At 36.1% G+C, this 23,769-nt stretch overlaps 1 protein-coding gene across 10 annotated transcripts in view; it reads right to left on the bottom strand.

The window, feature by feature from the left end:
* Positions 1–16,887, bottom strand: part of ZNF644 (zinc finger protein 644) — a 128,729-nt gene extending 111,842 nt beyond the window's left edge. For 4 of the 10 annotated variants that reach the window (XM_066376809.1, XM_066376813.1, XM_066376819.1 and 1 more), the window contains exon 1: positions 16,314–16,609. The gene's annotated coding sequence lies outside the window, so the exon portion shown is untranslated. The other 6 variants (XM_066376812.1, XM_066376817.1, XM_066376814.1 and 3 more) reach the window with 5 other exon arrangements.
* Between the last annotated feature and the right edge of the window lie 6,882 nt (positions 16,888–23,769).

Here is a 23,769-nt window from a genome sequence, read left to right as displayed (position 1 = left end):
TGAATATTATAAACTTAAAAGGACTTAAAAGACATATACAGAACACTTCACAGAAGAACACATTCTTTTCCAGTTACACATTCTCTAGCACAGACCATATGTTAGGCCATAAAATAACCTCAATAATTTTAAAAGAAATTAAGTCATACAAAGCATATTCTCTAAGTACAATGGAATGCAACTAGTAGAAATAAATGAGAAGGAAATCTGGGAAATTAACAAATATCTGGAAATTAAGCAACAAACTCCTAAATAACCACTATCAAAGAAAAAAGATCACATGTTGAGTTATAAAATATGTTGAGATAGAAACAAAAACAATACACAAAAACTTATGGGATGAAGTGAAAGTAGTATTTAAAGGGAAACTTATGCTCTGTATGTCTATACTTTTTTTAAAAATTTAAAATCAATAACCTAACCTTCCATCTTAAGAAACCAGAAAAGAGCAAACTAACCCAAAACAAAGAGAAGGAAATAAGAATTTTAGCAGAAATGAATTAAAACAGAATTTAAAAATAATAGAGAAAAATAAATAAAAACAAAAGTTGGATCTTTGAAAATAGCCACAAAATTGACAAACCATCAACCAGGCTGACCATGAAAAGGAGACAAATAATTACAATCAGGAATGAAAAGGGGATCATTATTACTGACCTTATAATAAGAAATAGAAAGGATTTTAAGGGAACACAAAAATAACTGTATGGCAACAAATTAAATAACCTGGATGAAATGGACAAATTCCCAGAAAAAAACAAACTACTGAAACTGATCAAGAAGACACAGAAAATCTGACTACACCTATCTTGAGATTGAAGAAGTAATGAAAAAACTTTCCAGAAGGTAGCCCTGAACCAGATGGTTTCTCTGGTGAAATGTACCTTCAAACAAATGTTTAAAGAAGAAATGACACCAGTCTTTCCCCAACTCTTCTTCCAAAAATCAGAGAAAGGGAAAACACTTCCTAAATCGTTGTATGAGGCCATTACCACTTTCATAACAAAACCAAAGACATCACAGGAAAACTACAGATAAATATTCCTTATTAAGTCACAAAAATCCCCTCTATTTCGTGTGTGTTTCTCAAGACATACTAACTACATTCCTTTTTCCTCCTGTCCCAATCTGAACTGATGACGTTTCAGACCACCCTGCGCTGCGCAGCCAATCTTCCCGCATCTCCTTTCACCATAATCCTAGGTAAGCACTCTCCTGTACTGGATCCTATCTTTTTTTATTTACCCCAATATTTTAATAGAACCCATGTCCCCTAGCAATTTCCTGATATAGTGCATTCAAGTAAACAGCCTAAAACCTCATGTCATTTTAACCTACTCCCTGCAGGATTTTGAAGGCATTATTCCACTATTAATTATTTACCAATGTTAGTGATTCCTAATTTCTTATATGCTCCGTACCCAAAAGCTTTAAGGTTCTTCCATTTCTAGTGTCTGAAATGTCACTATGATGTACTCTGATGTGTTTCTTTTTTTCAAACTACTATGCTGAGCATTCTGTGGGTCCTTTTAATGTGGAAACTCAAGTTTTTGGTTCCATTACTCTTAAATAATTCACTTCATCCCTTTTCTCCCATTTTGTGATTCTTATTTTTCACATATTGAGCTTGCCAAGTGTGCCTCTAGTTTTATTTTCTCTTTACATCTCTTTTTGTTTTACTTTTTGGAAGATTTTTCTCAATTTTATCTTCCAACCTTCCACTGAGTTGACTATTCTACAATAAATATCTAACTCATCCATTAAGTGTTACATATTCTACATTTCCAATCCTACTATTTCATGTTCTAAATTTCCAATAGCTCATTTTCTGAGAATGTTTGTAGAGCATCCTTTCTTGTTTCAAAGATATAATTACCCTCTTACTTCCAAATATATCTTTTTTATAAAATGTTTTCTTCCTGAATTGTTTCTATCTCCTTTCATACAAAGGTTATCCTCAGATGTTCAATGATCCTCAATCTCATCTTTTAAAATTAAACACTTAAAAGTTGCTAGAAATTGTTAATATGTGTCACTGTGGGATGATCAATTTCAGCTATCCATCCCTACTGGATCCCCATCTGTTAATATCTCTCAATCTTCCTGATCATCAGTTTGCTGTGTAACAGGATGAATCTTCCAATCTCATATCCTGGGATAAGAAGCCTAACATTCAGTATTCTCAGAATTCAGAAAAGAAATGAGGCTGGGAGTGATTCCCAGTTCATTACATAGATTTCTACTCAATTCTGTTTTTCAGTATGGCACTTTTAATCCTAGCCCTGCCTAGTGTTGGTGAGAACAGAGATCCTCTCTCCCTTTGTTATCAGAGAAGAAACTTGAAATCTTTTTCTGACACCATGTGTTTGTTGCTTGTTATTATAGACTTTTAGACAATTATTTCAAGGTATCTGTAGTCACCAATTCCTGAGGCATCCCAGGGCTGTAAAGCACCAATTCTTGCCTTCCCCACTAATAAATTTCGTTTTCTCACATCTACAAAGTTATTTATCACTTGTTGCTTTCTAGCTCCTAAAATTTTACTTTTGTGATCAACTTTCCAGTTGCCTTTGGCCTTGACACCTTATGCTTTTTTTTTAATTAATGCTGGTGGGAATTTGATAGCAAAAAAAGTAAATGCCTATTTAATCCACCATGTTTAAATGACCATTCATCTAACAATTTTGATGCATCATATCCTCATTGTTCATTTCTAAATAAAATGAAATTTTAGCTCAAGTTCTAGTAGGAGTTTTCATCATCCAAGTAGTTAGAATCATTTTGGCTATAAAATCTAGTTTTACTTACCGTAATAAAAAAAATGTTGGCCCATATAAAATTTCAAATTCTCACTAAAGCCTAAGACACAATTTCAAAAGAATTCACAGGAATTTGAAAAGAACATGTGGCCTCTATTGAAAACAAAGTTTGACACACATCTATTAAATAAAGCACATTGCTATTCAAATCTTTATAGCCTTCATTTGTTTACCTGATTTATTAAATTCTGAGAGGTCAAGTCTCCTAAAGACTGGTTTTACCAATTTCTATAAAGAAATTCTCCTTCATGTTTTAATGCTATTTGTTTATCACACAAAAGTTCAAGCTTCATGTTTAGTAGTCCTAACTTTTTATTAAAATACTTCTTTGCATTCAAAAATTTTGTCCTAGAAAGGTTTTTATCCTTTGCTTGATGTCAATGAATCTTCAAGTTTTAGAATTATTATTGTCATTCCTTTCACTGTTTGTGTCATTTTGACTTAGATAAAACTCACAAAACCACACAATAAGAATTCTTAGTCCAATTTGAAAAGGGGGGGAGGAAATCAATTTAAGTTAAGAAAGACCTACTAGAAAACTATCAGGTAGTCAAATCTAACAGGAAAGTTGGTGAATAGGGCTTGGAAAATAAGATTAATCAGGAGTAGGTTAGGCAAGCGATACCACACTAAAGACATCAACTTAGAGCACCATTTGTATTACTATGAATGGCACTGCCACCGTTAAGACACTCACATAGCACAAAAACATTGGTTACACCACAGCCACTGAAAGTCATCTCTATATTCTCCACACCTCCCTCCTGTGTGAGTTGTTTCAGCAGTATCAATACATATGGAAGTCAGTTTGGTTTACTAGTCCCCATCCCTTCAAAACTGCTTCCTCTCATGCATGTAGTGGCTTTTCATTGCTTTTCAACTTGCCGAGACCCAAGGCAGCATACACAGGTGGGAATCCATCTATTTTCAAGAAGTCTGTAGCACAAACAGGTGTAAACAGGAAACTATTTTAAGAAAGCAGTTCAGGGTAGGACTTTCAGGCAAGCTTTCTATCACCATACCACTAGTTCAGCAGAATAATCAGGAAACAGTATATAGTTTTGCTGTCCTCCCTTCTCACCGATACTGTTTATCCAAATTTCTGAGATGTGAAGGAGATCGCTTTTCCCAATGAGAGTATGGGATAACTTATTCTCCTTTGCTTTAGCTGATCTTCTTTAACAGGTTATCTGTATGGTGTCAAATGTACCTATTTTACCATGTTGCCAAAAACTTCACTAACTTCTTTACTAACTGAAGCCTATTAACTGAGACTGGTTAAAATGTAAACTTGTCATAATAAGACAAACATAGTATCTCAGAACTCTGACTCCAAACACTTGTATTTACTAACTCTGAGGCAGAAAATTCTTCAAATTATATTACTCCTGTAACTTTTGCATAACTTTCTAATCCTTCTATTTTAATAATCTTACTCATAAGGAACAGTATACATTCAATTTAAGAACTTGTAAGTAAAAATCCAGTTAAAAACAAATGTCTTACATAATAAATATAAAAAAGTACTACTGCTCAGAGGGAAATATATATGAGGGATTTTTTCCCCTATAAAAGCTGTGTGTTTTCAACTATTCCTAAATTTTAAAATAAATATCTATTTTAAAACAAATTTAAATATCAGTAGTCTAGATTACTTTTATTATCCCATTTTCCCACCAACTCTTATACCAATTAGAATGTTTCTTGTGTGTGTGTGTGTGTGTGTGTGTGTGTGTGACAGAGACATAAAGTGAGAGACATGGGGACAGACAAGAAGGGAGAGAGATGAGAAGCATCAATTCTTCATTGCAGCACCTTAGTTGTTCATTGATTGCTTTCTCATATGTGCCTTGATGGGGGGGGGGGGGGTACAGCAGACCGAGTGACCCTTTGCTCAAGCCAAAGACCCTGGGTTCAAACTAGTGGGCTGTACTTAAACCGGCTCAAGCCAGCAACCTTGGGGTTTCAAACCTGGGTCCTTTGTATCCCAGTCCAACACTCTCTCCACTGTGCCACCGCCTGGTTGGGCTAGAATGTTTCTTAAAACATGGTCATAAGATACCATTATAACTCAAAATACAGCATTACTATTACAAGCTCTTCTTACTATTTATGTCAAGTTGGTTTTTTTAGTTCAAAGTACTAGCAATTCAGAAAATACCACTATGGTGAAACATTCTTGGGTTTTACTTAAGTTTTCAAATCAAACTTAAAAAATAAACACTCATCAGTTTGGTTTTTTTTGGATTAGGCAGATGTGCCTCAATTATTGTTAATAACTTACTTGAAAACTGCATGTCCAAATTTATTTTTAATACCAGAAGGTAATAAAATTGTTCTATTCTTATTTTAACTTTGCACTGCAAACTTAGGAGGCATGAACTTTACCTTCTTTATTTTAAAACTACCCATCCTTACTCTTAATATAACCCCCCAAACTAATAACCTCTAACTGACCTTTTTCACATCAACCCTTTCTTCAATTGTGTTTTATCTGGCTGCTTATTTCCTCATTTTTCTTCTGGTATTTCTGTTCAACAACCTTCAGAAGAAGTCCTTATTACTAACCCAAAATTCTTTAAATTCCTCCATCTCAGGCCACAATCTTGTTGACTTTACTTTTCATTAAATTCATTTAAAATAGAATCTACTTTGAGTAATGAAAATGCTTACATTCCACAATTCCCACTGTAACTTTCCCTGTAGCTAATAACCCTTCCCTCTCCACCAATCTATACAGACCACTTCTTCAAAATATAAAAATTTATTTTTGCCAAGAAACTTTTATTAACTGTCTTACTATACACCATTTATATTATTTTATGCCAGCTCAGTAACTCAAATGTTTCATATTTAGTGCTCTTCAAGTTGTCTTAGATAATGAGATCTTTGCTGTGTATGCCTGCATTCTTACCCCTAATAAATGAATTTTCTATAATAACTAATTCAATTAAAACAAGCAAAGGCTAGAGAAAATACAACCAGATAAACAAAGTTCTTTGAATACAAAAATATCAGATCTCCCAAAAGTAAACTCAAATATAATTCATTTTTTGTCAAAATAACACAAAAATATAGAACATACCCTTAAGCGTATTTTCTACACACAGAAGTCAGCTCTTAAAGCTGTTAATAACATTCTAATTGTTTTTTATTTTGATTTCTGAAATCAAGCCCCAAATAAGGTATTATATAAAGTCTCAATATTTTGTAAATAAACATACTTTTTCAATCTAACCAATTTTGCTTTAGCCTTCTATCTTTGTCAAATACAAAACCTATATAAGAAAAACTTACAGATGAAGTTTTATTTCAAGACAATTGTTAAAATTCTTAGAGCAAAGGTATATTAAACCAACTTATTACAAATTCAAAATAACAAAATTTCTTTATGTATTTTCATTCATAAGCTCAAAAGAATGCATAGTCCAAATGTTGATGAGAAAGCATTTTCATGTCCATTTCTGCACAATTTACAAAACATCTATTCCTCAAAACTAGACGGACTAGAATGAAGATACATATTTCCATTGTTACGTACTTTTCACAACATTATTATAATATATATTTCATTTAAAAATTCTTCTCCCAAAAGTACCTGTTGTAACACTACAATAAGGCTTCCATTCCTCAATATTTATGAAAAACAATGCTATAACAATTACTTACATTTGAAAAATAAAACTGATTCAAGCCCTAGAAGTAAAAACCATAATCAATAACTCCATTTCAGTTCGCAGTTTATAAAGTGCCTTCGTGGATTTTAGCCTTTTGTGCAACTGTCCTTTAATATAATATTCTAGTTCTTTACTTATAAGAAATGTCAAAATATTTCTGGTTGACAGTAGATATTTACCCATAAACATAAGCACACCAATTTATTCCTACCCTTACAATCACAATCAGAAATACTCAAATACCTTATTAAGTAACCTGAAATGCCTAAAAGCTAATTTACACAAATGCCTAGACGTTACTATTAAAGAGATTCCAAATGGCATCTATATAAGGAGGTAATCCAAGACCTCCTCTACCTATTTCTTGGCTATATGCCCAGAGAATATTATAATAAAAGCAAGCCAGACAACTGTTATCTGTGTAAGCAAATTTAACCTCTATATTCTAAACAAAATTTCTAGTCTTAAAGCTAACCTCTAAAATAATTTTAATATTGATAAAAATTCAATATTAAGCTTTTTCCCTTTCATAAGGTTTATTAAATTAGGAATTATTAATAGTAGTGAAACAGGATTTAATTGCCTATTGAGTTTTACTATAATTTTTAAAAGTTTTGACAAGAAAGCTTAAGGCATATCAAAGAGTGAAAATACAAGAAACAGCTCTCTGATCTTGACATACTGGAGAAAAACAGAAGGGCCACAGTACCAATTACCTATCATCTGATTTACATCCAGCTTCACACAATGTCAAAAAGGACAGAAAAGAGACAGATTAGAATCAATTCTCACTACCCTTGGAAAGGACAAAATATGCCATTAGCAAGTTTAAAAATAAGCCAAACTTATTTATGTTGATAAAAGTCAGAACAGTGGTTCTTCTCTAAGGGAGAATTAATAGGAGGAGGCACAAGGCACCTTTTTTGTGCAGGTATGTTATATATCTTGATGGGGAGAAAAGTTACCTTGGTATATTTACACGTAAAATTTCAATGAGTAGTACTCATAAAATTTGTGCACTTCTCTGTAAATTCTATCTAAATAAAACATTAAAAACAAGTCACCAATAATGGTCAAATCTAAAAACCTTGTCTCAATTTTTTTTTTAATTTATTGATTTTAGAAAAAGAAAAGGGGGTGTGGAGAGACAGAGACAGGCACATCAATCTGTCCCTGTATGTGCCCTGATCGAACCAGCAACCTCTGTGCTTTGAAACAATACTTTAAAACTCAGTGGTCCCCAACCTTTTTTGGGCCATGGACCGGTTTAATGTCAGAAAATATTTTCATAGACCAGCCTTTACGGTGGGATGGATAAATGCACAAAATAAAATTATGTGACCGGTGTAAAAACTGTGGTATTTTTAAATATAATTGTCGAACTTACGAAACAAGCGTCAAGAGTGAATCTTAGACAGATGTAACAGAGGGAATCTGGTCATTTTGTAAAAATAAAACATCGTTCAAACTTAAATATAAATAAAACGTAAATAATGGAAGTTACTTATTCTTTCTCTGCAGACCAGTACCAAATGGCCCACAGATCAGTACCGGTGCGCGGCCCGAGGGTTGGGGACCACTGCTCTAACTAACCAAGCAACCCAGCCAGGGCAATTCTCATCCTTTTTGATCATCTCCATCACATTGCTAATCACAAAAATACAAATATACCCAAAGTGCAACTCTCTTTTTAGAAGATCCACAAGGTTTTTTAGTATTCTTCCAGAATTTTTATTTTGGCTCATATTATTTCAATATTCTTTCAAATGTCTTGTACATCCGTGGTCTGTACATCTGTCTAAGACTCACTCTTGACGCTTGCCTCAGTCACGTGATACATTTATCCGTCCCACCCTAAAGGCTGGTCCGTGAAAATATTTTCTGACATTAAACCGGTCCATAGCCCAAAAAAGGTTGGGGACCACTGTTGTACATGACATGGATCAGGCACCCTCCAACATCTCTCTTTCTCTCTCTTTCTCTCTCTCTCTCTCACACACACACACACACACACAGGCACACCTCATACAAACCACATAAACTCAATTCAAGCCACTCTATTATCTGGTTTCAAATTATATTTCCTATTTAAATTCCCATCACTTTACAGAAATGTTTTTCTCCAGCATACTTTCCTGTTACTATTTATCAGTTTTCTTTATGCTTTCTCCATATTTGTACAGAATTTTCTCTATTTACATTGCTCAATATGTGACTATTGAGCACCTGAAGACTAACTATTTTGAATCAAGTTGTGCCTTAAGAAACACATACTGGATTCTGAAGGCTTGGTGTGCAAAAAAAGGGGGAAAAAAATAATGTAAAATATCTCAATTATGTTAATATACTGAAATGTTCTGAATATACTGGGTTAAATAAAATATATAAATAGAATTAATTTTACCTATCTTTTTATTTTTTAACATAGCTGTAAAATTTTTTAACATATTTCTTTTGGACAGCGCTGATCTATACAATCTATTTATAAATGCCCCACAAATTATCTTTTAGAATATGTAACCCACCCAATGAGAGAATAAGTTTTTTCTTTTTCATAAGGTTTATTAAATTAGGAATTATAAAAGTAACTAAACAGGATTTAAGTGCCTATTTAATTTTTCTATAATTTTTAAAAGTTTTGACAAGAAAGCTTAAGGCATATCAAAGCGTGAAAATACAAGAAAAGTTCTATTTTCATAAGTGGTCCCTCATCTATCACAGAGGTTAGCTTCTAGAACAAGGCACCCCCCCATCCGCAATAAGCGAAAATCCGCGAAGTAGCATCCTTATATTTACTTTATTATTTATATATTTTTTAAGGCTTTATAAACCCTCCCCACACTCTTATAAACCATTCCCACACTCTTATATACACTTTCTATGCTCTAATAAACATTTTCTACACACTTAAACCCACATAATTTTAACAACATAAAAAATTCTATATGGGTACTCACCAGTGAATATACTATAAGTATTTTATTTCAAGCTAATAGTCTTTTAATATGTTTTAATATTTTTATATTGTTTTCAATGTTTTAGGCTAGAAAATGCTTATTTTACTACAAAAATAATTAAAATAATAAATATATAAAAATACCTATATACTGCAATCTAGCAAAAAACCTGTGATACAAAATTAGATATATGCAATTTAAAAATCCACAATACAGTGAGACTGTGAAAAGTGAACCATGATATGATGAGGAATGCCAGTAGTTATAAATGGAAAATGTTATCTTCATTCTAATTACATTAAATTTTGAGTTAAATGTCCTACCAGAAAGGATAGTATTATTAAACCAGTAACACATTTCTAATCCCAAATTATCAGTTCTGATAAAAGTAGATTAGTTTTCATTTTAGTCACTCAGTTTGAAATAAAAAGGCAGTTTCCATTTTTACCAATATCATTGTACCAATATCCAGCAGTCAAGAGCCTTTATATGGTGGTATGAATAAACAATATGGGCAATAAGATACCACTTGAAATGTGGATAGGCAAAAAAATGCTTTTATAATGTTAAGTTTTATAAGTAGCAGACAAAACTTACAAATTGGATGATTAGGTTAAACAGCAATCTCAAACTGTATGTTACAACTGACACACTGGTGTGCATGAAGAATTTTTAAATCATCCAATACCTGACTACTTTACCAGAAGCACTGACCTCTTTCCCCTCAGACTGTCCAAAAACAAAACAAACAAAAAAAGCAATAGCCAACACAATAACCATTCAATGTGAATGAATTAAAATTATAACTATTTTTGTCAAATCAGCAAAAATTCTATTTTTGGGTATGCCACAGAATTTTAATAATTAGTTGATGTGTGTCATGAGATGAAAAGTTGAAATTACTAGGTTAAAGAATACACAGTATATATAAAAAGGACAGAAGGCCAGAATAAAAATCTCACCTGCAGAATCATGTACACCTAGATTCGAACTTAGCTGCTCTACTATTTACAATCTTTGTGACCTGTGCCTGAGTTTGTTCCCTTGCATATAAAATGGGAATATATACATCACAGTACTATTAAAGGAACACACAATAGATGCTTAATTAAATATCAGTCTTATTTCCCTTTCCTTTAATACTAATGATTATATGATGATGATAAGATTAGGAGTGAACTTCCCCCCTTCATTTTTCCAAACTGTTGAAAATACTTTTAAAACATATATGAAACTTCTAGTATTTCATATTCACATCCATCATGTGGACTTAAAATTTATTACTGACTTTTACAATTATTTTTAAAATTTTTTAAATCTGTTTTGATGGTTGGGGAGGAAGACAGAAGAAAATTAAAGGGGGAAAATGTTTAAGACCATACCAGCACAGACATATACAAAACAAAGTGTGGACAGGAAAATGGCAAAAGGAATGCTGATTGAGAAAATTCCTGATTCAGACTAAGCAGTGAAAAGATAGCATACCTCTCCCCAATCTAGCTACTGCTGAAGCTACTCCTCACTCTCATCCACGTGTACATTACATACAAATACACAGAGCCATACACCCGCTTCTCTCTACTAATGGTCACCACTATTCTTTCGATCAAAAATTTAAAAGACGAAGAAATCAGAATGTTTTACTAAAGACAGACCTATGTATTGGTTGGGAAACAACTTCACTAAAAATGTACTCATTCCCAAGTGCATTTATTCACATCAGCTGACAGTCACAGAAGGGAATGTGCTCCTTATATACATGTACTGAACTGCTAAAACTGAAGAAGGCACAGTGTAATTACTACTTCTGACTTCCTTTATAACAACCTTGCCTTTGTAAACAGGAGTCTAAAAATGAAAAACTGAAAAGGTATACAAATCCAAATTACTCACAGGTAAAATTTTCAAGTTACTGTAGAAAAAATTATTAAACAATAGTAATAATAACTATTATTATTCTAAAAGATAACCTTTACTCAGCATCCATTGTATACAAGAAAGCTAAGGACTTTACATGAAGTATTATCATTAAATCCACTTGCCTAGTGCTCACACGGCTAGACTTTAACCCCACCAATTTTATTTCAAGGCTTACACTTTTAAATCTTATCTCATCCTGTTTCTTTACTTACACATAATTATAAATGCCAACTATGATTTTGTGTGTATACACACATATATGTTTGTGAGTATGTGTATAGTACACTCAATAGCAAACAATAGAAAATGAATTCCAACTTTGGTAAGGATTTATCCACCTTCACAAACCATTCAACAATTTGGAATCACCCCTTCCCAATAAATGTTTTCAAAGTACTAGTTATATTTAACATCTTCAAGAAAGTGATGAAAAAGATATGCATTAAGCTTCTGAATTAAAAGAAAGACACCATGAAAGGATAAAAATGTTAATATTTTAAAAATTTGATAAAATACAATTAAATATGCTTCATAAACTACAGATTATTTTAATCCAAACATTTTATTAGTTTTTTTTTTTATTATTTTAAATTACTTCTTTGGCTCATTTAAGTTTCTGGACTTTAAAAAGTCTTAGAAGCTGTGTTTTCAACTTCAGTGAATAACATATACATAGTAAAAGGCAATACCTAAAATCTTTTTTTTTTTTCTTTTTTTTCATTTTTCTGAAGCTGGAAACAGGGAGAGACAGTCAGACAGACTCCCGCATGCGCCCGACCGGGATCCACCACGGGGCGGCGACGCTCTGCCCACCAGGGGGCGATGCTCTGCCCATCCTGGGCGTCGCCATGTTGCAACCAGAGCCACTCTAGCGCCTGAGGCAGAGGCCACAGAGCCATCCCCAGCGCCCGGGCCATCTTTGCTCCAATGGAGCCTTGGCTGCGGGAGGGGAAGAGAGATACAGAGAGGAAAGTGCGGCGGAGGGGTGGAGAAGCAAATGGGCACTTCTCCTGTGTGCCCTGGCCGGAAATCGAACCCGGGTCCTCCGCACGCTAGGCCAATACCTAAAATCTTTATCTCTCTAACCAACTTCAATTGCACCACAATCTAAACTAACAGACAAATTTCAAGGAACAAATCACATCTGTACTTTTCACAAAGTTATTTACAAGATCACAGCTCCCCGAATTCCAAATAAAATGGGAAGGCTACATCTTATAGATAGAGTAGAACAAAAATTAGGAGAGACTGTAAAAGAAATCTCTTAGAAACACTCATCTTAATCCAATCTCACTGTCCCCTACTCAAGAAAAGTGTGTGCTGCTGCTGCTTCTTTCCCTTGTGAAATCCTCTGTTTTTCTCCTCCTGGAAAGTTACCTCACAGAACTTTTGGTTTTCTTGCTAACATCTTCCAATTGTCAAAAAATGTCCTAAATTTCAAATAAAAACATACTAACTCCCCATGATCATAAGAATTCCCAGGAAATTTAAAGAGGACAGTAACTTCAACTTTGGCTGATTTAAGAAAAAAAATAAATTTAGTATTAGAGCAACTGGGGACCCTGAAATGAAAAAACTTTCTCCTGGAGATTCCATCTCCCTAAAAAAAAACCCTATAAATTGAATATGATATTCTACCTTCTAGGTCTCAAATGATCTTTATGTATGTTGTTTTCTTTTTTAAAGATGAGAAAGAACAGAAATACTTTAGCCAACCAGCAGGGAGAGCCAGTGCTAGAATCAGTTTGCATATTCTCAATGTTCTCAAAATTTATTGTATAAATGATTTACACCATTAAAAGCAGCTATTTCCCTCTGATAAACTTGAAAAGAGACACTACTTCTAGAACTGCTTCATTCAGTGCTACATCTCATTAACTTTTTGCAATACTTACGGATTCTCCACCTATAAAACATATACTCTCTGTACAAGAGGGTAATAAATAAATGTAAAAATATTAGAGCTCATCTTAATATATATCCAACATATTATAGTAGCCATTTTCTATTCTCATGGTTTATTTCATAGGGCTATCAATTTTAAAAGAGTAGAAACACTTTTTAAAAAGGACTTTTAAAATTAGTGTTCTATAAAATTAGGGCAAGATAATTCAACATATCAATTTCTGCATTCAGTGCATACAGCTCATTTAAGATCAGCCTGCAAAGCAGTCATGAGAAAAACATTCCTACAAGACTAAGATCCACTCTTTTCTTTGGAATCACAATCTGAGAGTCTAAATAAAAAGCCCTAAACACTAACTGTATTTGGGATGAGAAAGGTGAACCTGATCTATTCTGACAACCAGTTTCTCTAAACTGCAGGTATCGGTATCCCCCAATCACTTTTAGTGGCTGTCCTTGAGTCCCTCTCGTCTCCTCCTGCTACCCAATAATCTCAATTCAGCCACAACCAAACTCTCCCTCTTACAACCTGAATAACAAATCAAACCTGCAAATTACAAATAATCTGGGAGTATTCCTAATTGTCACAACACTAGTGTGTAATTAAATCCACTCACATAGTGCTAAAAATTAAAAAATAGCTTATCAACTTTCTTAGAAAAGTTAATAATTTAAATACACCTTAAATGACACATAAAAGCTTTAACACCTCAAGACAATTTATTGTTCTGGTAAATTTGATATCCAAGTTAAAGATAACTGTGGTGTCCCACCATAAATGATTTTACTACTTGTTGAATTTCTTAACAGATTTACAGATCTACTACTCAGTAGCAATTAGTCTTAAGTTGTTTTTAATTAGGGCCAAAGTGGCATGTCCACTTCCACAACTAAAACACTATTACAAAGTGAAAGGCACCAGCACGACTGTTTTCAACATCTATCTCATTTCTTCTGTAGTAACTAGTAGTAATGGCAGTTATTTCAAATTTTTCAAGTTTATCAAGCTATTTTTTAATTTCTAGATCAAAACTGCTTTTGAAAACCCCGAAATTTAAAAGCAACACTGCTCTGAAACTATCTGAAGTGTCTGTGATTTTGTATCTAAATTTGTTTCACTGAAAATCACTTTAAAAACTAAGTCATCATATTATATTAAATAAGTTTTTAACTTGTCACAGAAGTTATTAATTTAACTAAGTAAGTACCCTCAAACATACTCCCTTCTTTATTAACCATTATTAGTTGCAGACAGCCACCTTCTCATTCCAGCAGCGTAACCAATGAAAAGAGCAATGATAACTTCGGAGATAATTTTACGATGCCACTATCTTAATTGTGTCTGGCCCTTAATATATTGTATATAACACAAATGAGAAGGTAAGACTAATTCTCTGAGATTCCTTCCACTGTAAAACTGTGACTCAGTAATATATATTCCCAATGTTAATATATCTCCTCTTCATTAACAGATGATTGTTCTGTTAGGAGAAATCTAGAACGGGGAAAATCTAAAAACAAAACAAGGACAATGAAAGTTTTAGGTAAAGTTGAAAAGTTCAAATTTTAATTTGAACAGAGATCTCAAGTTAATAATCGCAATATGTTTAACTACCCTTTCAATCATTTTAATTTGTTCATGTGACCTGGCCAATACAAAAGTTTCCAAATTTTGTACCAGAAACATTATTTAATACCAATATATACAGTACAATGTAGCCACAAGTGCAGTATAATTTTAAATCATGTTAGAAATTCTAAAACTTATGCTGCCACTATTTTAACAGCAATATACATATTATTTTATTAGTATGTCAAGCTTTCATGTTTCACCTACTAAAATGTCTAAATTAGAACTTCTTTATAAAAACTAATTTTTTTTTCTTATCAAAACTACCAAAGAAATATTGTAATTATCAAGTTCCCTGGATACTTACACATGGTACTGAAGGCAAACAGCCAGATTCTTTTCTTTGAGCAATTTGAGTTGTCTATTTTTTTTATATGTTTCCATCTTGTGGGACAAAAAATATATAACTAAACTACTGCAGACAGGCAATATTCTATTAAAGCAAATCTAATCTACCATCCAGATACAACAAGCCTGGCATCAGTCAGGTCTGGCCAGAATCGATGGTGTTTTGGTATTTCTGTTGAAATTACTCATTTGTATACAAAAGAGGACTATCATTCAGGTCCTCCAAATGTGTTTATCCCTTGTTGAGTACTTCTTAATGACCACATAAAATTTGAAGTCTAAACATAAAGTTTTATAACAACTAAATTTATGTCGACATTACTTAAAACAGTTCAAGAAAAGTTTTCCACTAATGCTGCTAAACCATGGATGGATCCCAACACGAGGGTCGGCTGCTGAAGTCTCGTAACAAGAAACCTTTAGCTCCACCACCTAAGTTTCCAATCACTGAGAAGGGTCTGGGACAACTCATCTTCAGGTTCACGGGAGAAGTGGAGCACACCTGCTTTCCTCTGGCAGAGATTAAACTCCCAGGGACACAAAGGCCAGGGAATCAGACCTGGAGAAGCAAAAAGCTTTAGCTGGAAACCCACCAAGCCCCTGGTAACCCGAACACTTTGAGCGATTTACCTCTTGCTGTTACTTCCCGGGCACCTAGCGGCCTAAGACCTTGCAGAACGGGGGAAGAGGAGGGCTATGCTCTCCTGGTCCCAAGATAGGGTAGGAATGTGAATAGTTAATGCAAGAGCTGGCGCTTCCGATCAAGCCCAAGCAGCCTTAAAAGAGAGGGGTTGCTGCTCTCGGACTGCCCCGTTACTCCATGCATTGCAATGGCGACCGCCAGGCTCCCCAAGCAGCCCGGGCCCGGCCCGATCTCGCCCCCTTCCCCCTACTGCTCACTGGCTGCTCTGCTTCATGTGACTAAACAAAACCCCCAACTCTAGTGTACAGCTCAGCCCCTTTGTGTCCGCTACCGGTTCCTCCGACGCCACGGTGGAAGGACCCTCCTCCCACTGCCACCGCCGAGTCCCGCCCCGCGGCGGCGGCCGCCGCTCACCTCAGGCTCCGCCGCCCCCCGCGGCCGCCGCAGCCGCCGCCTCCCCGAACCCGGGGCCCGGGCTCCTTGTGTAGCACCAACTCCGCCTCCTCCGCCGCCGCCGCCGCCATCTTAGCCTGTGCGGCAAAATGCGTCCTTTGGATGGTTGGGACCCAGCCTAGGGCGTACCTCCCCGGGCCCGAGAGCCAAAGGCCGGGTCCCCAACTATTTCCTCCACCCTCAGTCTCGCCGCCGCCACAGCCCAGAAGGCCAAGACCCACTCGGGTCCCGGCGAATCCGACCAAATAACCCCTGAAACTCACAGTTTGGTGCCGTGTGCGTCAAACCGGGGCGACGTTGGGAGCGCGCGGCGTCCCCGCGTCACACGCCGTTCAGTACGCTACTCGGCTCCAACAGCCCCCCTCCGCTCCCCGCTTTTTGCCTCCAGCCCCGGTTCCCACGGCGCAGGCGCGCGGCTTTCCCGCCTCTCCCGGACTGCGGGCCGCGGGGGTGGCCCGCGAGGAGCTCTGGGGCAGCTTCAAGCTGGGGGAGCGTCAGGGCCAATTGGAGAAACGGGGCAGCAGAAACAGTGCACCTCTGTTGTCGGGTGCCAGAAACCAAACAAGGTCACCTCCCCCAGCGCTGACCTAATCACTCTCAAGGAGGTTCCCGCCCCAAAGTAGGCACGCTCCAAATATGGTGGTGCCCAAACTCTGCAAGACCCAAACATTTAGGCAAGTCTAGGCCCTTTAAGGTGGAACAGGCCCGTATTTGATTTCCACAATTACTAGCGTGCCAAGATTCCTTTTCTTTTCCTAATGTTGAGGAGAACAGCCGAAGAACCCGAGATTGCCACTTACAACTGTGGAGTAATAGCAGAGGAAGGGTTTTGAATCTGAGGGAGACCAAGTATTGGGAGATGATGGCCAGGCAAAGCATGAAAAATGTGGTGTCTCAATTAGCGGAACAGCCTACCACTAAAAGGTGCCCTGGGTTTGGTCCAGTTTGATTCTGTGAGGATACTCCCTGCATTATTGAATGTCCTATGGGTCTCTAAATTAAAGTTCTATAGTAAGCACCGGAGGTACTGGTTAACCCATCAACGAATCGGAAGGCCCCAACAAAGTTCTGGAACTCTTCCCGTTTAACAAGTATCCACTACAGGAGTCTGAGCACAGAGCTTTACACTTTGAAAAATACCTATTAGAGACTATTTATTGTCTTTGCTTTTGAACTGAACAAATGCAAGCTGCTAACATGTTTGACATAAACCAAAAGCTCTCGAGCAATCTACTAGTCTTGCCTTAATAAATTCTTTGGATTTTCTGAATCTGTTCTCTCTTAAAAAAAAAAAAAAGTTTATATCACCTTATCAACTATCATAAATTGTGCTCCTTCAAATCCTCAAGATATTATTGGCATTCAGAGGAATACGTTATAATTGCACTTCTTTGAGAAGAATGAGAAACCTCTCTTTCTTGTAGGATGGAAACTTCTTTCCTGTAGGGTGGTGACTTCACCATGATAACAGCAAAAATAGATTTCGAACAACATATTTATACTTGTGCCTTAGTTAATAATAGCTAACACTTTTTTTTTTATCATTTCTATGTACCAAGCAATGTTTAAACTCATTTAATTTCATTACAATCTAATGAGGCAAAAAAAGGCTAGGTAATTTTCCAAAGTCACACAGCTGTTTGGGCTCTTTCAAAATGCAAAGTTTCTTTCTTCATTTATACAAATGAGTAAAGAATAAAATATAAATGTACATATATTCAGCCAATGGTGGTGACGGGTTTGCCTTTTGAGTCAGTTCACCTATAGCATCCATTAACAATTGGACATTTGCCATTTATCATTAGATTTACAATTAAAAACAAATAAAAGTATCATGTACTATGGAAATTATGACATTATATCACTGCAAGAGCAGTTATCAACAACAACAAAAATAACTCTTGTGAATACACCACTGACTGATGTGCAGACAGATCACAACACAAGCAAATAGAATCACTTAGAACTCAATCATGACTAGGCAATTGTCTCACTAATGAAGCTGTTTGCTTATACAATACTAGAGGTCAACAACTAAATTGTAATACTATAGAAATAGTAATAGTAGTAACTGTTATAGTGAAAGTAGAAATACAGTGTGTCCATAAAGTCATGGTGCACTTTTGACCAGTCACAGGAAAGCAACAAAAGATGACAGAAATGTGAAATTTGCACCAAATAAAAGAAAAACCCTCCCAATTTCTGCAGGGTGATGTGGCAGCATGTGCACATGCACAGATGATGACATAACACCATGTATACAGTGGAGCAGCCCACAGCCATGCCAGTCAAGATGTGGACGGTACAGAGGAAAGTTCAGTGTGTTTTGTGGCTCGCTAAATTCGAATCTGTGACCGAAGTGCAAAGTGAATATCGGCGCATTTATAACAAAGCGCCACCACATAGGAATAACATGACTCGGTGGGATAAGCAGTTGAAGGAAACCAGCAGTTTGGTGGAGAAACACCGTTCTGGTAGGCCATCAGTCAGTGACGAGTCTATAGACACTATACGAGACAGCTACCTAAGGAGCCCTAAAAAAATCTGTGCATGAGCCCACATCGAACTGCACTGAATAGGTATGAAACTGGGAGAGTTTTCCTTTTATTTGGTGCAGATTTCACATTTCTATCATCTTTTGTTGCTTTCCTGTGACCGGTCAAAAGTGCACCATGACTTTACGGACACACTGTAGTTCATGAAACTCTTTATGAACAAAATAGATGTCAAAATATTTCTGTGAGTGGGAAGAAACTTGATAGGGGCAGAGAGTTTGAATAAGGTAATGCTGAAAGAAAAATAAAGCAGGCAAACTGGAAAAATCCAATACCCCATTATGTGGCTCAATGCCAAAATATTTAAAGACATTAAAATGAAACACTAGTTGAAAATAAAAATCAAGATGTGAAAAACAGTTTGACCCTGGGAGAAAATTCACAAAGCATATATACTCTCTGATTAATTCACCTGATGAAGAATCTTTAAAAATAAAAAACAAGAAAGAAAGGAAAAGCAAGGCCTGGCTATTGTTAATATGTTAAAATCTGACAATATTAGCACAATATATTATTTTATTAGTTATTTGAATAAATGGAATCACCCAATAAAATATATAAAGCTATCATCTCAAATGACCTATCAAAAAGAAAACACAATTTTACATTAGATAAATACAGGTAGTTTTTCATATTCTAATACTTCTGAATTCTAGGCAAAGAGAAAAAAAATGAAATGTTGATTAATCTACTATCCTAATAATAAAGTCAAGTTTTGGACTTATCTTAGGAGCTCACTGGTTTTGGACAGACTCTTAAGTACCAAAACTATAAGTCAGTTTCATTTGTGGAACTACAAATACTACATTATTTGGGGTGAAGGTAGTAGGATATTTGGCATACAGAGAGATGAAGACATAAACAGAGATCAAATCTCTTATTTATTTTTGTTTCACACCATCCCCAGCACAGAGTCTTGCACAAAGTGGGGTATGCAACAAATCTACTCAATTCAACCAACATTCACCAATTACTTACTCTCTGCAAGGCACTATACTAGGCACTGTCAGCAAAACAAGGAATAAGACAGTTTCTTGCACATATTCAATAAACAGCAGTTGAATAAATGAGGAATTTTATAGTTCAATAAAAGAACTAGACAAAAAGTTATAATCAACTCTCAATTTACCAAGGAATGGGAAAGATGAGGAAACAAGTAATAAGGATTTCAAAAATCATAGTTAAAATCTTATAAAACATGGTACAAAATAGATTTAGTATAAATATATTTGATAAAAATTATATCTAATATTTAGGAACACATTTATTACTCTAACTCATCAGCATATCAGAAGTAGACCAGGGCCCTGGCCAGTTTGCTCAGTGTGTAGACCATTGGCCTGGCATATGGACATCCCAGGTTCTAGTCACAGTAAGAGCACACAGAGAAGAAGCCATTTGCTTCTCTCTTCCTCCTTCTCCCTCTTTTCTCTCTCTTTCTCTCCCAAAGTCAGTGGCTTAATTGGTTTGAGCATTGCCCCTGGCGTTGAGGATAGCTGGTTGGTGTCAACTTCAGGTACTAAAAATAACTCAGTTGATTTGAGCATGGGCCCCAGGTGGGGTTGCCAGACGGATCCCAGTTGAGAAAATTGTGGGAGTCTGTCACAGTATCTCCCCCTCCTCTCATTTTAAAAATAATAATAAATTAAAAAAAAATAGAAATAGACCAGGAAAGTATATGAGCTTTTTCACAGAACACATGTAGAAGAAAAAAAATAGTGGGCTGTGGAAACTTAGATTAAAAAATATATATTTAAAGAATTAGTAAGGAAAAGTCCAAAAAAAATAAGAAATGACGTGACAGAGGGATAAGAAGAGATTCAGACAAGAGTGTAACATCACAGAAGCCAGGGAAGTATTGGTGACAGCTTACTACTGTAATAAATAACTCCAATCTCAATAGCTTAACACAGTAAAGCTTCATTTCTTATGCATGTCTCTCTCCACTGCAGTCAGTGGGAAGTGGAGGGTAGGCCTGGGAGTAGTGATCCATTATATGGCTTTGCCATCCCCTGAAATCTAAGAATCTTCTACTGGATCTTCTGCAAAGAGAGCGAGAGCACATGTGTAGAGTCATAAGTGCAATAAGTTGAAGTGGCCAAGCCCAGAAGTGGCACACATCACTTCTCACTTCCACTACTCAGCACTCTAGTCACATGGCCCCTCTTAACTGCAGGTGGAGGCTGGGAAGTGTAGTTTGGCTGTATGCCCCAGAGAAAAAGGAAGTGAGATTGGTGAGCACAAAACAGGGTCTTTGCACACCCTAAGTAAATATAGCAAAGAGATTATGAAAGATAGGTGATATCCATTGGGTGTAAAAGATCATTGGTGACTCTGGTAAGAATAAAGCTCCACCCGCCACAGTGGGTTCAGGAGTAAAGAAAAGAAAAGAAGGGGAATAGTGACTGGGTCGGATCAACTATGGGCACCTAACGAAGAATTAAGCAACTGAACTTGCAGGTTGAGGGACAAATCAAGGCATTAGGTAAATGCCCCTGCTCCAGGGTTCTTGACAACTAACCAGCCCGCTTTCTCCTGGTAAGAAGAAAGCCCTCACTAAGCCTTCTTCAAACTTCCACACACATTCAACTTGAGAAATGCTTTTATTGTTTATTTTTTCCAGAATGAAAGATTCCAGATGTTCTGGAGTGTTTGGTTGAGATCCATCCAAGGAAAAGGGCATCTGTAATTTCAACTATCCCATGTGGTTTACTAAAGAAAATGAACATAAAATAGTAAGCCAAAACACTGCATTATATGTATTGATTTTCTTTGTAATCAATAATTATGGGGCCCTGGCCTGTTGGCTCAGCAGTAGAGCGTCGGCCTAGCGTGTGGAGGACCTGGGTTTGATTCCCAGCCAGGGCACACAGGAGAAGCGCCCATTTGCTTCTCCACCCCTCCGCCGCACATTCCTCTCTGTCTCTCTCTTCCCCTCCCGCAGCCAAGGCTCCATTGGAGCAAAGATGGCCCGGGCGCTGGGGATGGCTCTGTGGCCTCTGCCTCAGGCGCTAGAGTGGCTCTGGTCGCAACATGGCGACGCCCAGGATGGGCAGAGCATCGCCCCCTGGTGGGCAGAGCGTCGCCCCATGGTGGGCGTGCCAGGTGGATCCTGGTCGGGCGCATGCGGGAGTCTGTCTGACTGTCTCTCCCTGTTTCCAGCTTCAGAAAAATGCAAAAAAATATATAATAAAAATAATTAGGGGATATAGTTCTACAAATGTGTTTCTTTAACTGCATAGCAATAATTAGAAATTGGACTTTGATGTCTCTAGTTTAATTATAAATGAAATTAAATGTATTCAAATTGAATTTTAAAATCTCTATTATATATTAGTTACTTCAATTTTCTAAATATGTTATAAGAAAAAAAAGAATGGTGGTTGCAACTTTTAAAAAAGAGATTCAGGAAACATTTAGTCTGAAATATAAATACAGGTCTAAAAATATAATGTGATAATGTCATCTTTATTTTTCTTATCCATTTCTGTTTTTATTCCAGGATACTAAAATATCTCTTACAAACTCCCTATCAGATTCCTTCCTGATTACCATACTTCACCTTCCACACAGAATGGCTGCAGTCCCCAGGTGGCTGATGAATTTAATCCTTTTCCACCCCTATGGTACACAGAAAATATCATCCTCTCTTCTAATATTCATACAGTGCCTACAATTTCCAGGCACTATAATGGGCCCTGGGACAATGCAAAGGTATATGGAACAGCTCTCAAATATATCGTTGAACAGATAGATCAACAGTCACTTGCTCAAAGTGCTATTTGCATTTTAAAGTTGACAAAGAAAGAGGTCAGCTTTTTGTTCAAGTAGTGGCTCACATGGTGATGAAAATTCCAGAATCGTTTTCCTTTAGAGTTTGACTCTCAGCTTGCAGGTTGAGACTCAGTTAGACCAGAATTGATCAAGTTCAAATTTATGAAATGTGTAAGAGATGAATGTATAAATTATATGTTAATGCATTAATTTAGAGCAAAAGTTTTGACTTCCAAACATAATGGACTACTCAAGCAGATTGGTCAATGCTTTTCCTCCCTTATGGAGAAGGGTGCCAGAAATACCAAATTACTTGCTCAATGAGCAAGGAATTATATGAAAATGATCTTAACAGATGGTGTCATAAAACTTTGATAGCAAACTGTACTGTGCCAGGAAGATGTGCCTGTCAGGGGAGCTTAAACCGTTAGTCTGCTCTCACCAGGAAAATGACTTTTATTTTCCTTAAATATCTATAACAATATATTAAACTATTAAAACTACAAAATTGAGTATTTTATAATCCATATTTTATCAATTTTGTAACCCTTTTAAAAAATATGTAACATCTCTGAAATCAAGATGTGTTTTACTAATATAGTTTATAATTGCCATTTTTTTCTTTCTTAGGGGGTTCATAAAACAATAGAATATCTTTCAATCAATGATATTTTAGACTAATTGCCAGACATTTTTAGAAACTACTGTAATATTGTTTTTGGTAAATTAACTTGAGTAAACTTAGTAGTTGCCCTAATATATCAGTATTTACAGTCTAAGTTCAAAACTATGTCAAGATTTAATATCCTCAATTTATACTCTGATCAAGCTGTTGTAACTGAGCTAAGTTCCAAAGGAATACAGAACACTGAAGAATAGTTCATGTCAAAGTTCTTTCTTTGCAACTAAAGTAGCCCAGAAAGAACCTTCACTGGGTTTTGACCCCAATTTTGCTGCAAGCCGCTTAAATCCTCTGCACAGTTCCTTGAGGCATTCTCATGTGTGCTCAGGAATAGGTCTGACCAGCGCTCTGATATGACAAACTCTCTTCAGTGGCTAGTGACTGCCTTTCACACGGTACCTCCATT

This window comes from Saccopteryx leptura, chromosome 3 (assembly GCF_036850995.1).
Source record: "Saccopteryx leptura isolate mSacLep1 chromosome 3, mSacLep1_pri_phased_curated, whole genome shotgun sequence".
Lineage (NCBI taxonomy): Eukaryota > Metazoa > Chordata > Mammalia > Chiroptera > Emballonuridae > Saccopteryx > Saccopteryx leptura.
The sequence above is the reverse complement of the archived record's forward strand: the minus strand, read 5'-3'. Positions and strand labels throughout refer to the sequence as shown.